General features: G+C 47.7%; 1 protein-coding gene across 2 annotated transcripts in view; it reads left to right on the top strand.

Annotated features, from left to right (window-relative positions):
- Positions 1-291: 291 nt before the first annotated feature.
- The window catches only part of TEX2 (testis expressed 2), a 44,235-nt gene continuing 30,245 nt past the window's right edge, over positions 292-14,281 (top strand). Inside the window, exon 1 of one of the 2 annotated variants that reach the window (XM_071573382.1) lies at positions 292-445. The gene's annotated coding sequence lies outside the window, so the exon portion shown is untranslated. Of the gene's footprint in view, positions 446-1,215; positions 1,233-14,281 lie in introns of those variants that run through there. The other variant, XM_071573383.1, reaches the window with a different exon arrangement.

Here is a 14,281-nt window from a genome sequence, read left to right as displayed (position 1 = left end):
AACCCGGTGCGGTGTGCTCGGAACCCGGTGCGGTGTGCTCGGAACCCGGTGCGGTGTAACCCGGTGCGGTGTGATCGGAAGCCGTGCGGTGTAACCCGGTGCGGTGTGCTCGGGCACGGCCGTGTCCCCGCGGGACCCTCTCCCCGCGCCACCCGCACCGGCCCCGGCCCCGCCCGCACCGGAGGGCGATCCCGGGGGCGATCCCGGGGCCGCTCTCGGCCGTGTCCCCGCCCCGGCCCGGCCCTGTCCCCGCCCCGGCCCGGCCCTGTCCCCGCCCCTTTCCAGCCCCGTTCCCGTTCCCGGCCCGCCCCGGCGGCGCTGCGGCGGCTCGGCCAGGCCCGTCCCCCCGGGCCCGGATCGGCGGCGCCGCCGCTCGGCGCGGGCTGGGACTGGAGCCGGGCCGGGGCCGGGGCCGCGCCGGGCAGTGCCATGAGCTGCGGCTGAGGTGAGCGCAGGGCAGGGGACAGGAGGGAACGGCAGGGCGGCTTGGCACAGCTCAGCTCGGCTCGGCTCGGCTCGGCACAGCTCGGCACAGCGGGCGGGCCGCGGGCTGGTCCCGGGGCCGGGCAGGGCGAGCGAGGCCGGGGGGGACCCGCGAGGAGCTGAGCTGGGGCCTGCGGGGCTGGGCTGGCTTAAGCTGGACTGGTATGGGCTGGGTTGAGGTGAGTCAGGCTGGTCTAGGCTGAGCTGGGCTGGGCTGTGTTGGGTTTGCCTGAGGTGAGGTGAGCTGTGCTGGGCTGAGCTGAGCTCAGCTGAGCTGGATTGGGTTTAGCTGGGCTGGGGTGGGCTGGGCTGGTCTTGCCTGTGCCGGGCTTGGTTGAGCTGGTCTGAACTGAACTGGACTGGACTGTGCTGAGCTGAACTGGACTGTGCTGAGCTGAACTGGACTGGGCTGGGCTGAACTGGGCTGGGCTGAACTGGGCTGGGCTGGGTTTCACTGAACTGAGCTGGGCTGGCTTGGGTTTATCTGGGCTGAGCTTAGCTGTGCTGGCCTGAGCTGTGCTGGGGTGTGCTGAGCTGGGTTGGGTTTAGGTGGGCTGAGCTGTGCTGGCCTGAGCTGTGCTGGGGTGTGCTGAGCTGGGTTGGGTTTAGGTGGGCTGAGCTGTGCTGAACTGAGCTGAGCTGCGTTGGGTTGAGCTGGGCTGGGCTGGGCTGAGCTGACAGCCCCAAAAGAAGCGGCCGAGGCAGCGGCGGGAGGATCTGCAGCGGTTTCCAGTGCCGGAGCAGGGAGGGTTTGTGTGTCCTCATCTGTTTCCTGTCCCGGGTTGGCTCCGCGGTTTGTGCTTCCCTCTCAGTTCTCGCTGCCATCTGTGCCACCTCTTGCAGTCCAGGGGCTAAACCTGCGTGCGGTGTGTGCTGAAGTTCTTCCTAATGTTTGTGCTCAACTTCGTCGTGATTTGTTTCTCTCAGCAAAATGTCTCGAGGCTAATTTTGGGGAATGAAGTATCCAGCCGGGATTCACTGGGAGTTTTGTATCCAGCCTAAGTATCGGAGGTCTAAGATAAATTAGTGTAAGACTTGAGTGCTGTAAGATTATCTTCTGTTAAGATGCTTTGTCATACTCCTCTTTCAAGCTGGTACTGCCCGTGTAACCCGGGGGAAACAGGGCAGGCTCACAGTTCCAGGGTGTGAGCTCTTACGAGAAGATGCAGCCCTTTTTTTCTGTTAAAATAACTTCATATTCCTGAACGGAGTAAAACTCAGGCAGTGTAAGTACCCTGCTTCAATTTTCTCTGAATTGAAAATGGGCCAGATCAGAGTTAAAAGCACTTTAACTTAAGCATAAGAAAATAATGTTTTTGATGTTAGAATTGACTTTTAAAGGCTGACATCCTGTTGTTTTATGATACATGGGAGGTTGCTGTTCTGCCTGACTTCAGAGCTGACCCAACAAGCTGCTCCGTTGTGGGCTGTGTGTTAATTACATTCCAAGCAGGTGCTGAGGCTTGAGGTAGCATTGCTAAGGCAGGGCAGGGTAGGGTGAGGTGTGTTCCCTCTGGAGTTAAAGACCAAAAAGTTAATTCTGTGCTGAAATGTCTTACACTGGACTCTGCTGGGGTCTGGTATCCCCTGGGAATTGTACTGGTAACCTGAACACTTCTGTTGTGAGCATTGCTTTTGGTCCGTGCTAAGAACTTAGTGAGATGACCCATATTGCCTTTATTTCAGAAAAAAAAATCAGTGAACAAAATTCACAGTCGAAACTTGAAGGACAAGCCCAGTGAAGTCCTTACATGAATTGTGGCTTTCTTTTTGCATGAAAACAGCTCTTAAAAGTTTCAGATGTTAAGAGAGAACACTTAGTTGTTTCTAAGTAAAGAACTTCGTCAGCGACTGTTTTTCAAAGTGCAGAATGTGGAGCTGGAAACCTTGACAGAGCGTGTAATGCCAGGAATTTCCCTGTGGTGGCAGGTGTGGAAACAAAGCAGGGGGAGACAGAGAAACTTGCCCAGTAAATGAAAGATGAATATAACTGAAATAAATTGAAAATCACGTAGCCAGAGGACTGAAGATGCACCGTTGCTTTTGAGCTGGTGGATCTGTGGCTGTGCTGCTCTAACCTCACCTTTCTGTGGGAGCTCAGCCACGTCCCTGAGATAAGTCAGGAGGTTTGTCCTGCAGAGGGTCTGAAAGGCCACCAGAGCTGCACTGGGAGGGTGTGCAGGTGACAGTCACAGGCATGGCAGGGGACACATGGAAGGATGTGTTTCCTGTGCTGCTGTTCCCTGCCTAATTAGTAATCTAAATTAATTTGATCATTAAATGAAATTAGGGTAAATTATAGTGAAGGGGAGGGTAAGTAAATTCTGATCTCAAACAGTCTTGGAGCTTGGAGAAGTCCCTCAAATGTGGGTTTTTATTCTTTATCTTTGATGAGCTGGAAATTGTGGTATCAGATGTCCAGAGTAGTAAAGCAAATTCACTGTGCTCTAAAGCACTTATCTGTGAATAAAGACCTTCATGTTCTAGAAACCCTTACTGCCCTAAATGAGACAATCAGATGGCAATATATGTTGAAAAATAACAGTGTGATGCAGGTTTAGAGACTGGAGAATGAAAGATAAGAGTTAATAGTGTGAGCTGTCCTGAGTGTGTGCTTGGTGTTAGGGGAGATGCATTCAGAGTAGAAATAATGCTGGAAATGCATGAGAGAGCCACATGTGCCCAGTGAAAGGATGAACATTGACTTTTTAAGTAATGTAAAGTGGACATTAGAGAGGATGTGTTGCCTTTTCAAGGGGGAGGATGGTAGAACAGTGGAATACTGAGAGAATAATATTGTGTCAGAACTGTTGATTTTAAAAAAAAAGTCTGCCACTCATTATTGTAGAGGATTGTGCTAAATGGCTCTGATTGCATTTGAGGGGTTTTTTGCACCACATGTGTTTGAATTATCTTCTTTTCTGGATGTGTAGGACAAAAATCCCAGTTATTGTGTCATACAAATACATGATCAGCTGTCCTTGACAGAGTTAAGTCCATCTGAGGGGCATTGCCTGACAACTGCCCCTGTTTGCCAAGGCCAGTCCTGCTCCTGAGAGAGGAGACAGGAGCAAGTCCTGGCAGCTGAGAGGGCTGCAGTGTGCACTAATCCTTGGGAGTTTTGCAGGTGGTCTTTCTTGCTGCTTCACCCTCTGCAAGGAGATGAGTTCTGAGGTGTTATTTACCATCATCTTCATTCTCTGGGCACCCAGGCCTGTTGTGTCTGATGAAGCCCATTGTTGGTGTCTTTGGGGAGTCATTCTCTGATTTTGTCTGTCTGTCCTTCCTGCTCCTCTGAACTCCTTCTCTGTTCATAGTTTTCCTATTTATTTTAACTCTCTTCTCTCCAGACAGCAAGGTGTGTTTCTCTGCTGTGCAAAGTCCACATCAGTGGCTGAGTTTGTGTTCTGAAAGAGGTGACTGATGGGCAAAGGGTCACAGGAGATCAATGAACACAGGGAGCAGTGGTGATTGCCCACAGAGGTCAGGAGGGCAGTGCAAATGAACTGTGTGTGAACCAGGCTTTAATATTCATTACCCAGTGTCTCAGTGGTTTGTAGAGTGCTGTGCTCTCTGCCCCCGCTGGTGTTGGGTGACAGGGACACTGCAGAGTGTCCCCAGTGCTGGGAACGTATTGCATGTCCTGTCAGTGCAGGACTGTTATCCTTGAGCTGTGAGAAGATGGGATGGTCAAACTTAGAGTAGAATCTCTTAAATGAAAATGGGTGTTCAGGAATTGGGGTGCACTTCTAGAGGATCTGTTTGAGCCCAAAAAATCACTGTGTTGGGTTCTAGTAGTTTAAGTAGAAGACTGAGAGCTGTAAAACTCCAGATCCTGCTCTGGACTTCATGTGTTTTGTTTAAATTACACTTCAGTTGCAAAGTAGGATGCAAAATTATAAGCATGAACAAAGCTACTGTGTCTGGTACTGGGAGTTTCAAAGCAGATGCCTGAGGACTGAAACATGGATGTGACCTGGCACAAGCTGCTGCTCAGAAATTAGATAGAGAGCTTTAAAAATAGTTTTGTTTCACTGGATTAAGACTGAGGGAAGCAAACTGTCCAGCCAGGCTCAGGGAGTGAGGGTGGTGTGAGGGGCAGGGATGGCTGTGGTGGGAGCTGCCCTGGGAATTGTCACTGGACATGGGGCAGGGAACGTGTTCTCAGCGTGGGCATTGCTGTCCCTGGGCCTCGAGCTGCAGAACGTTCTGTTTCCTTCAGCTCTGAACTCCTGAGGGTCCAGAACCTGCCAGGGATTGCAGAGTTCACTGGCTGAGTCTGGAATGATGACCTTGGTAACCTCACACCAGCAGAGCATTCCCACGCCCTTCCTGACCTCACCTCCCACTCCTCCCCATCTCCCTGCCCCAAAGTGCCCAGTGCAAGGTGGGTTCTGCTCTGGATGCCTTCCAAGCTGGGCATTGCCAGTCTTGCTTAACACATGCCCATCATCCCTTTGCCCAAAGGGGCTTCCCTTTCTTTCCTCACACTCTTGAGCAACGCTTGGGGTTGGTCCCACTGATGGACGTGCTGTGCTGGTAAAGGAAAGTGCTCCTGCCACTCTGGTCCTGTTTGGAGCTCTGGGAAGTTTGATAAGGTTTATCTCTGCAGGGCCTTCTCAGGAGCAGTTCTTTTTGTCTAATCACTTTCACACTTCCTCTTCAGCTTGACTTGAAGTGTTAAACAAAGGAATTGGGACAAGGGGAAAGAACCAAGGGGGAGATAATCCTAAATGTCTGTCAACTCAAAAATGTGCTGGTTAATAAAGGCTTTGCTGGGCCTTTAATAAACCTGAGCAAAGGTGTGACAACTTTACAAAAGTATTTTTGTGAAAAGGAAAGAGGAAAAAAGTTCTACTCTTTCTGTGTTATTTTTAGTGAATAACAAGAGCTGTGGAAGGAGAAAGGACCAGCTGTGCATACAAACTATCTCCTGCTCTGTAATTCCCTTTATTCCCTGTTATCATTCCCTTTATGACAACAGGCTGTTTCCCCAGAAGCCTGAACACTGCTGAGAGGTTACAGGCTAAAGAGCAGTGCTGACAGTTCCAGAAAACTCTGAGTGTCTGAAAAGGTACAGTCAGAACTGTGTTATATTTCAGAGCATAAATGGTTGTGTGGATCTCCATTTCTTTTGTCATACTTGTTTGAGATGTGGATTAGCAGTTGCCTTTCAGGATTGAACAGGTTTTTTGAACCCTTGCTCTTCTGATGAGTTGGGACAACTTTTCAATTTCATTTTTATTGGCCAAAAATCCTGGCTACTTAATTATTCTTCCTATCAAGTCAAACTAAAACTTGACAATTGAAATGATAAAAGGGAGTAAATGGTGGTGCTGCCCCATGAGTTGTTCCAGTGCTTTACTTTCTCAGGATACTTTTAGATCTGCCCCTTCCTGCAGCTGCCCTAAGCAGTGCAGGGACAGTGGCACCTGCCTGGGCTGCCTGTCCTGCAGACTTGTTGTGCTCCCAGCATGGCTGAGGTGTCAGCAGGGGCTTTTCCAGCCTCCTCCTCCTCCAGTGCCCAGACCAAAGCAGTGCTGCTCTGTGTGGTCTGTTCAGATCTGCTCAGAAGGGGAGCTGGGATCACACTCCTCACTCCATGGAGCAGAGAGAGTTTTGTCTCCTGGTGTGGTGACAAGTGTGAGGTGAAAAGGTTTCCGTGCTGTGTCTGCATTTCCACTTGCACTGTTTGTTTCAGCTCCCCCAGAAGTGAGCAGTGTTGTCTCCAAAGCCTTCACTCTGCAGAGCAGGGCAGGGGCAGCTCCTGAGGGATGGGAGCAGCTTCCTCACCCCTCCCTCATCTCGCCTGTGTCACCTGGTCCTGGAAGACACCCAGAGGTGCCTCCTCTGCCCCGACCTCAGCAATTAAAATCCTCCTTTGAACACCCACACCCTGACAATGAGCAAGTGAGGATGTACATACTCCCAAACCCACTCACAGTGGGTTTATTCAGAGCTTGCCTCCCTTTGACAAACAAATGCCTGGTGGATTAGTTAAGGATGTCTGTAGGAACAGTGCCCTGTGCCTGAATTAGCCCTGTGACTGAGCAAGGCAGGGTATGGCTCAGAGACTCTGATTTCCCTCTGCCCTTTGCAATCCATCTGGGGGCTTTTGCTGTTCTTTTATCTCCCAGCAAACCAAGACCTTAAAATTGATGACCTAAAATTAATTTTCCTTGAAGCTGCTTTAATGACAGTTCTCTTTCTGTGCCTGTGTGTGCACAAAGTGTAACCCACGTGCAGGGGAGAGCATTCCCTCCTGCCTGGTTTAGCCAGTGGCTCAGACTGCAGAATTATTTCTGAGTGCAGCTTTTATGGTGCTGAAGGCATTTGCTGGGCAAACATTACCCTGGAAATTACCTGGTTGTTGGGTAGCAAGTTTAGGGTGAGTAAGGGAAGACTTGAGCTCTTCAGTAACTGCAAAGACTGAGAGTATAAAACTTTGCTTGAATGCAAAGTAGAACTGGGATTCTTCTTAAAAATTCATTAAACATTTTTTCAGCTCTCTCCTTGGTGTTGCACTATGAGTTCAGCAGGCAGCTGGTGACTTGTGGTGTGTGTTGCCACACAACACCCACCTTTTGACCTTTTACTCCTCAGCCTGTGGGGTTGTCAGATGAAATTCCTGGAGACAGCCAAGTTGCTTCATGTTTGCAGAGGCGAGGTCTGTGTTCCAGGCTGCTCAGAACTCGGTGTGTGCCTCTCTGAGGCAGAGGCCTGGAGGAGTTCTTTTATTTACAGATGTCCATTTTGCTGCTCTGCCCAAGGGCTGCCTTCCACAAGGTTAAAGGAGCCATGTCTGTGCTGGGAGTGAATTGTACCATGGAGGAACAAACGGTTGTTTTCTGAGTGGAGAGAAACTGAGGAATGGGTGTGAACACTGTTCAGGGAGTGCTGAAAAGTTCAGGAAACTGTTAATGAATTTAAATCTTTCAAGGAGGATTTTTCCCCCCTTAATTTCACCTTGGTGGCCTCATCCCACAGGGAAACTCCATGTTGAGGTGGATCATGGAGAAAGAGGAGAGGAGAGTTCTGTGTTCGGCCCAGTCTTGTTTTGTTTACTTATTTTTTGAGTATTCACATGACAAATTATCTTTCTAGGCATGTTATCACTACCCACATTTTGAGAGAGAAAAACAGAGTAGGAAGGATCCTCTCATATTCTTGTTGCTTAAGAGTGTGAAATAAAGGGCTTTAAGGTGCCCAAGGACCTCGCTGTGCCATCTCACCATGAAGATTTTCTTTATGAGCAATGTGATGTCTTTATATCTACTCTGATGTGAAATGATCATTTAATCAATGCCAGCAAAGTTGTTTTTCTTTCATGAGTGTCCCTGCCGTGGTTTCTCAGCAGTTTTCCATCAGCAGCTCAGCTGTGGGAGGTGCCCATCCTTTCTGGCTGGTTGGTGCCAGGGTCAGGCTGGAATCAGCTGCTCAGGGTGGGCAGTTCTCATTGACCCATCAGATGTTGCAATTAAAATGGATCACAGCTGTTGGAAATAGGAGTTCCCTCCATTGCTCCTGAAAAACCCCAACCCAACCCCCAGAAAGCTTTAATGTGTTAAACTGCTCGTTAACTGCTCTGTGTGTGCAGAAACAGGGGCTGCAGGTGGAACTGCTGGCCTTGATCTCAGGGACCTTTCCCGTGTTCTGAGTGACAGAGTTCAGGGGAGAGCCTTGCCAGTGTCTGCAGTTAATGAGTGTACACCCTGAAATGTTTAGAGTTACAAATACTGTGTGAAAAATAAGAAAACATATTTAAATGAGAACACACATGGATGGCTTTGCCACACACTTCTCTTTTTGCCTTAGCATTTTTGTGGATTTTGTCAAATATTTGAGTGTACTGTGATTGAATAACTGGGAATTTTATGGTTATTCAGCCCTGTGCACTTGAGTGGGTGTTCTTGTGTCTGGCTGTCTCATAGTGCAGTATTTTTGATGATAAAATGCTTAAACCACTCTTTAATTCAAAATTAACCTTTGGGAGACGATCCTGAAGTGTCTGTCACAGTTGCAAGGCTTTTGAGAGGCTGAAAACCCCCCAGGGCCCTTTATGTTGTGGGGCTGGGAAGGTCTGGGTTGTCTGTCCCAGTGCTTTAATTTGAGCCTCACTGAAGCTCTCTGAGGGTTCTCAGTGTTTCTGGGCTCTGTGTTGGGTTTGGCTTTTTAAATAAACAAACCCCTCTGTCCTCAGCATGGAAATTGAGGTTGTTTGGGGCCTCGTGGGTTCCATTTCAGTGTCTTGGCTGTTCTCCTGTCCCCATCCCTGCACTGTGTCCTCCACCTGGGAAGCTGCAGAGCTGCTGAACTTCTGCATTTCGGTTTCCAGGTATCTGAGTTGAACATAAATCTGAATGAGAGGAGGGAGTGTTGCTGCCTCAGGCAGAGGGAGATGTCTGGGACTGGCCAGCTCTGAATTTGACATTTTGTTTTCCTGCTATTCTTAGGACGAGGATTCTTCAGAGTTTGCTTTACATGTTAGAACTTTCTATGGGTCCTTCTATGAATTGGAAGTTAAATTGTTTTAAGCATAGAAGGGTCATTAGGGGTTTATGATCTCTGCACAGTTCATGCTACAGCGAGTGCTTCTCAAGCTTTAATGTGGCTCCCAGTCCTTGCTGGTGCCATTGTAAGAAGTCAGTGATTCCATATGACCTTCCTGGGTCCTGCTCCTCAGTGGGCTGAGTTAAAACAAACTTTTCCTCACCCTCCTGGTAACTCTGAAACTCAAGGTAACACCATTACCTGCCCAGGGCTTGCAGAGGAGTTGGAATTCCAGTCCATTTCCTTCCCAGATTAGATCCCGAAGAGCTTTTTTGTTTGTGTGGTGGTGATTTGTGTTTCCTGCCCTTGCAGTTTGCAGAAGGGAGTGCTGGTAACACCTTCCATTAATTTTCCCTGGATCCAGTGGCAGTGCCTGGCACTGAGCTCTGGCAGGGCTGCCCCTCGGCACTGCTGCAAACACCACTTTAATATTAGAGAAACTTTGCACAACTGTCTGACTTTTGGCTTGAGTTACTTTTGCCCCAGCACTTCTCAAACTTGACAGCAGCTCTGAGGTACTTGCATATTTTGAAGTCCTGTTTGTTGACCTTTCCCTAAGCCTTTCTGTCCTTTGGACCCTCTGGGGATTATGCATTGGGAGCCTCCCAGAAATGCTGTTCTAGATGCAGTTGGAGCATTTCTCAGATGCTTTTCCTTCGGTAGATGAGGTGCAGGGAAGCAAACAGGTGTGAGGAGGTGCCCTCTAGGAGAAGTTCCCCGTGCTGGTGGCTGCAGCTCGTTGTGTCTCTCCAGGTGCCTTGGATAATTAATTTTCCTGTGTTGGGTGTGAGTGCTTTGCTGTTTGTATTGAGTGGAGATGCAGCTCCTCCTGCCCCCAGACAGCTCAGCCTGTCTGAAATAGCCTTGCTTTGATTACTTGTTCTTGTTTTGTGCCAGCTGCCCGGGGAGCCAAAAGTTGAAATTCTTCTGATTTGTTTATTTGAAGAGATCTTACCTTGCTGCTTGGGGATGTGTGCTGGGTCCAGCTTTAAATGCTTTAGTCCTCCCCAGTAATAGCACAGAATATCCCCTTCTCTAGTGCTGAAAACATCTGAGGCCTAAAGAGCCCAGGACTGTGTACCACGTTTGGAGGTTAAGAAGCCACAAAGCACCTTGCCTGCTAATCCTCTGCAGAACATGAAATGACAATGAGGTTGTACATAAGATATGAGAGATTTGATCCATCATTAAAAGCCCACTGGAAAAGAATCTCTTTAGTTGATGCCTTTGGGGTACAGTTTGTAAATCTGTGTGTGCCATTCCTTGTTTAATGACCTTTCATAACTCCATTTTACACGAGGACTCAGAGTTTGAGGTACAAATTGGTGCTGCTCCTCTGTGGGTCTGAGTTCAGCCTCATGTGGACAAGCCTGTTTATTTTTAATACCTTTTCTGCTGCTTTCACACCACGGTTGTTTTAACTTGATTAACTTTGCAGGTGCTGTGAATGTTGGCTGGATGTTCTTGTCAGTGCAGGAAGGGAGATGTGGAGAGAAGTGCTCACTGTGGGCACTTTCCCCCAGTGCTGAGCAGTGGCAGTGCTGGGAAAAGGAGCCTGTGGGGCACTCGGAGAGCCCTTGGCAAGGGGGGACGGGGCAGCTTCTCGGGCTTCCCTGTGGAAACATTTCTGTGAGTCACTTGGTCAGAATTTCCCCTAAAGACTTTATGGTGACCTTTAATTTAATCACAGATGTGGACTAATCCATGGAGGGCTTAGATGAGCTTTTATCAGATTAATGAGGAGTTGATTTTTTTCTCCCACTGAGATAAAGGGAAGAGACTTAAAATTCTGCAGTTTTATGTTCTACCTCCCCATTTACCCTTTCCATGGGATGCAGCTTCTTATGCATAAGCTTTTGATGGTTTATTATTACAGAAATAAGACACATTCTGTTGAGATGCAGAATCCAGTCTCGACTCTGATTTAGTCTCCCTTCCCTTTTAGAGGAGAACACACACAAAATTACATATTTACTGCTCAGAATTGGGGTTTTTGGCTTTTTTTCCCCCTCACCTTTGGCCTGCAAGGGTAATTCTGAATAAAGTGCTTCAGCCAAGGGGGTAGAGCAGTGTTAGGAAAGAAAAGTGGGAAAAGCTGGCCTGAGGTGGGACACGAGTGTGCCTCTGACTTTGCTCTAATGTGTCTCTTTCTGAATCCCTTGCAGAAATTTCAGATCTAGGTCTGTCAACCTCTCTGTTTCTGGGGCATTTCTCACCCATGGCCACTTCAGGTTTTTGGGTAATTTTGATGCCAACAAGTAGTTACTTGAAACAATATGAATTTGAATGTACATTTTCAAGGCAGCAATATGTTATCTAGGAAATGACCAAATCTCCAAGGTTGTGCTGGAGGGGGAGAGGAGGGCTGGGGTGGGGGTTTGTTACTCTTTGTTCTGGGAATTAGTCAAAGGTCCCTTTGAACTGATCAGTGTTGAGTGTTGTGGAAGGAAAAGATGTTACTTGTTGCTTGCAAATACAAAGGATAAAGAAATAACAATACAGTTTGTGGGAGGAGAACATGGGGATGGAGGAAGTGTCTCGTACCCAAATCTTTATTTGTTCTCATTGTACCAACTGGGAGTGAATGTTCTTTAATCGAGTTACACTCTGGTGCCATTTGAATCTGCTCCAAGGAGCAGAGCTTTGCTTAAAAACTTCTTTTATTTCCTCTCTTGGGGGGAATGTTCAATTTCTTACAAATCCTGCTGCATTTCAGCCACAGAAAATCAGTAAATAAGAAGAAATTAAATTTTTGTGAGTTAATGGTCACCCTTTAACTGCTCAGCCTCTTGTGTTTGTCAGAATTAGACTCCAGTGCAGCTGTTACAGTCAGTGGTGTGAGGGATGTGCCATGGAAGGAGAGCAGGAAAGGATCATAATTATTCTCTTATGGCAAAGGCAGAGAAACTACAGTGGGAGCTGACCTTTCTTGGGTCTCTGGGGAGAATGTTCCTGTGGAATAGACTGGCTTAGCTAACATTAAACTGTTTTATTTGTTTATTTTGAAGAGCTGTAAATACAAGGTTGTATTAGGGACCTTCTCAGCAGTGACTGCCAAAACCAAATCTGGTCATTTTGAAGACTCCTTACTTGGCATTGCAATTTCCCTTGACCTTTCTGTCCTGGCCTTACAAGACTTATCCCTTTGATAGGTTTATGGTTTTCATTAAAAGCATCATCTCTTTGACAAGACTTTCAAATCTTGCTTGGGATCCTTCTGTCAGGTATCCCTTAAATGCTGGTTATTTACCTTAAATTGTCCTGAACTTATTTGCACAGAAATGTGGTTTTTTTCAGTGAGGCTCAGGGAGCTCCTGCTGGAGGTGTTTGAGGTCTCAGCCCTCTCCACAGTACCCTGAGTTACCTTTCTTAGAGGTCTGTGCTCTGTGTTTATTACAGTCCTTTCTTTTCACAGTCCTTGATATTGATAAAACTTTCTCATTTCTGCGCTTGGATTTAAAACAAGTTTTACAGGAGTTTTGTTCCTTTTTCCTGCCCTCTGTGTCTCAAATCCAGTTGAATGAACTCGAAAGGTGAAGGGAAAGTTCCTTTTCCTGCTGCTCCTTTTCCAGGCCATGTGTGCAGGTGGGGAACTGGATCCTGGCCCGGGGCCCAGGGCTGTGTGTGGCTGTAATTACCAGCCCTGGCTCTGTCCCTCATTTAAAAGTAATGAGCAGTGGCTGTAGAAGGAACAGTGGGTGTTAACCACAGAATACATTAACTCCTGGGGATGCCCAGGGAATTTAATTGGCTGTAATTAGGAATTTGAAAGGGGGTAGGGAAGAATGTTCAATTTGGGGGTTTGTATCCTTTTTTTTTGTCTTTTATGGTATAGATCTGAATGAGATGGACTTCATGTGCCAGGTGATGTGGCAGCAGCTGTGACCTGTCCCAGGGCTAAAGGGGAACTGGCTTTCTGGACTTTCTGTGGCAAAGCAGTGCTTTGCACTAGGACTGTGCCTGGTTTTGAAGAGCATGAAATCACAGAATCAATCATAGAATCATAGAATGGATTGGGTTGGAAAAGACCTCTGAGATCAGCAAGTCCAACCCTTGATCCAACCCCACTGTGATCACCAGCCCAGGGCACTCCGTGCCCTGGGCTGGTGATCACAGTGGGGTTGGATCAAGACATGGTGGATTCTCACTCAGTGCCCCATCCATAGAATCACAGAATCACAGAATGGATTGGGTTGGAAAAGCCCTCTGAGATCATCAAGTCCAACCCTTGGTCCAACTCCAGTCCCTTTACCAGATCATGGCACTCAGTGCCACGGCCAGTCTCAGGTTAAAAACCTCCAGGGATGGGGAATCCACCCCCTCTCTGGGCAGCCCATTCCAATCCCTGAGCACTCTCTCTGGAAAAAACTCCTTCCTGATATCCAGGACTTCTTGCTCGTAAGAGAAGGATTTTTGTCTGATGTGGGAGCTCTGTTACTTATTTAAAATTAGTGCAAAGAATTGCAGCAGTTCTCCCACATCCCTCAGTGCTGGATGGAAGATACTGGTTGAGTCTCTGGGAAATGAAGTGCAATGTGGAATTTCTGAGAGCAGATATGAATTTCAGCTCATGTTTTTTGTGCAGGTGTTCCCAGTGTGGGAAGGGTTTACCATGGAATCCCAGTGTGGCATTATCAATGATCAAATGAGTGGTTTCCTGAGGAGCATTTAGGGCTGTCCTTTGGCACAATTGCCAGACACAGGGGAAGGTATTACAGAGCTGTTGAGTAACCTGGGAGGCTTTTCCTTGACTTGGGAGGAAAGGAATTTCTGTTTTGTGGAAAACACATTTTTTGGTCTGTGTTTAGTAGCAACCAGCAGGGAAAATACAAATGCTGGACCCTGCTGGCCATTTTTATGACAGCATTTTGCTAACACAGTGTGCCCTTTTCCCTCATGCAGGTGTTGCAATAATAGCAATGTGCTTGGAATAGTTGGTTGCTGCAGTGCATGTGAATTGAGTTACCCAATCTAGCCTGTTTCTCCAACTGAATGGTTATAAAAAGCATTTAATTGCTCCACTGAATATACCTTAATCAGTAAACATGGCCACATGGAGCTGTGGATAAAACTAGTGTGGTGTGTGCAGCTTTAACCTTTGAAGTCAGCTCCTAGTTTGCTGCTTTGTGTGTTGGCTGCATCACTTACTGAATTGTTAATTGTAAAACTAATTGCTTTGCTTTATCTCTGCAGAGGATGCTGTGCTGGTCTAAAACAGGCTCTGCAGAGTGTTTTCTCAGTGAGGGGT

The sequence above is a fragment of the Pithys albifrons genome, chromosome 19 (genome assembly GCF_047495875.1).
Source record: "Pithys albifrons albifrons isolate INPA30051 chromosome 19, PitAlb_v1, whole genome shotgun sequence".
Taxonomy (NCBI): Eukaryota; Metazoa; Chordata; class Aves; order Passeriformes; family Thamnophilidae; genus Pithys; species Pithys albifrons.
Note: the sequence above shows the minus strand (reverse complement) of the source record. Positions and strands in the feature narration are given on the sequence as shown.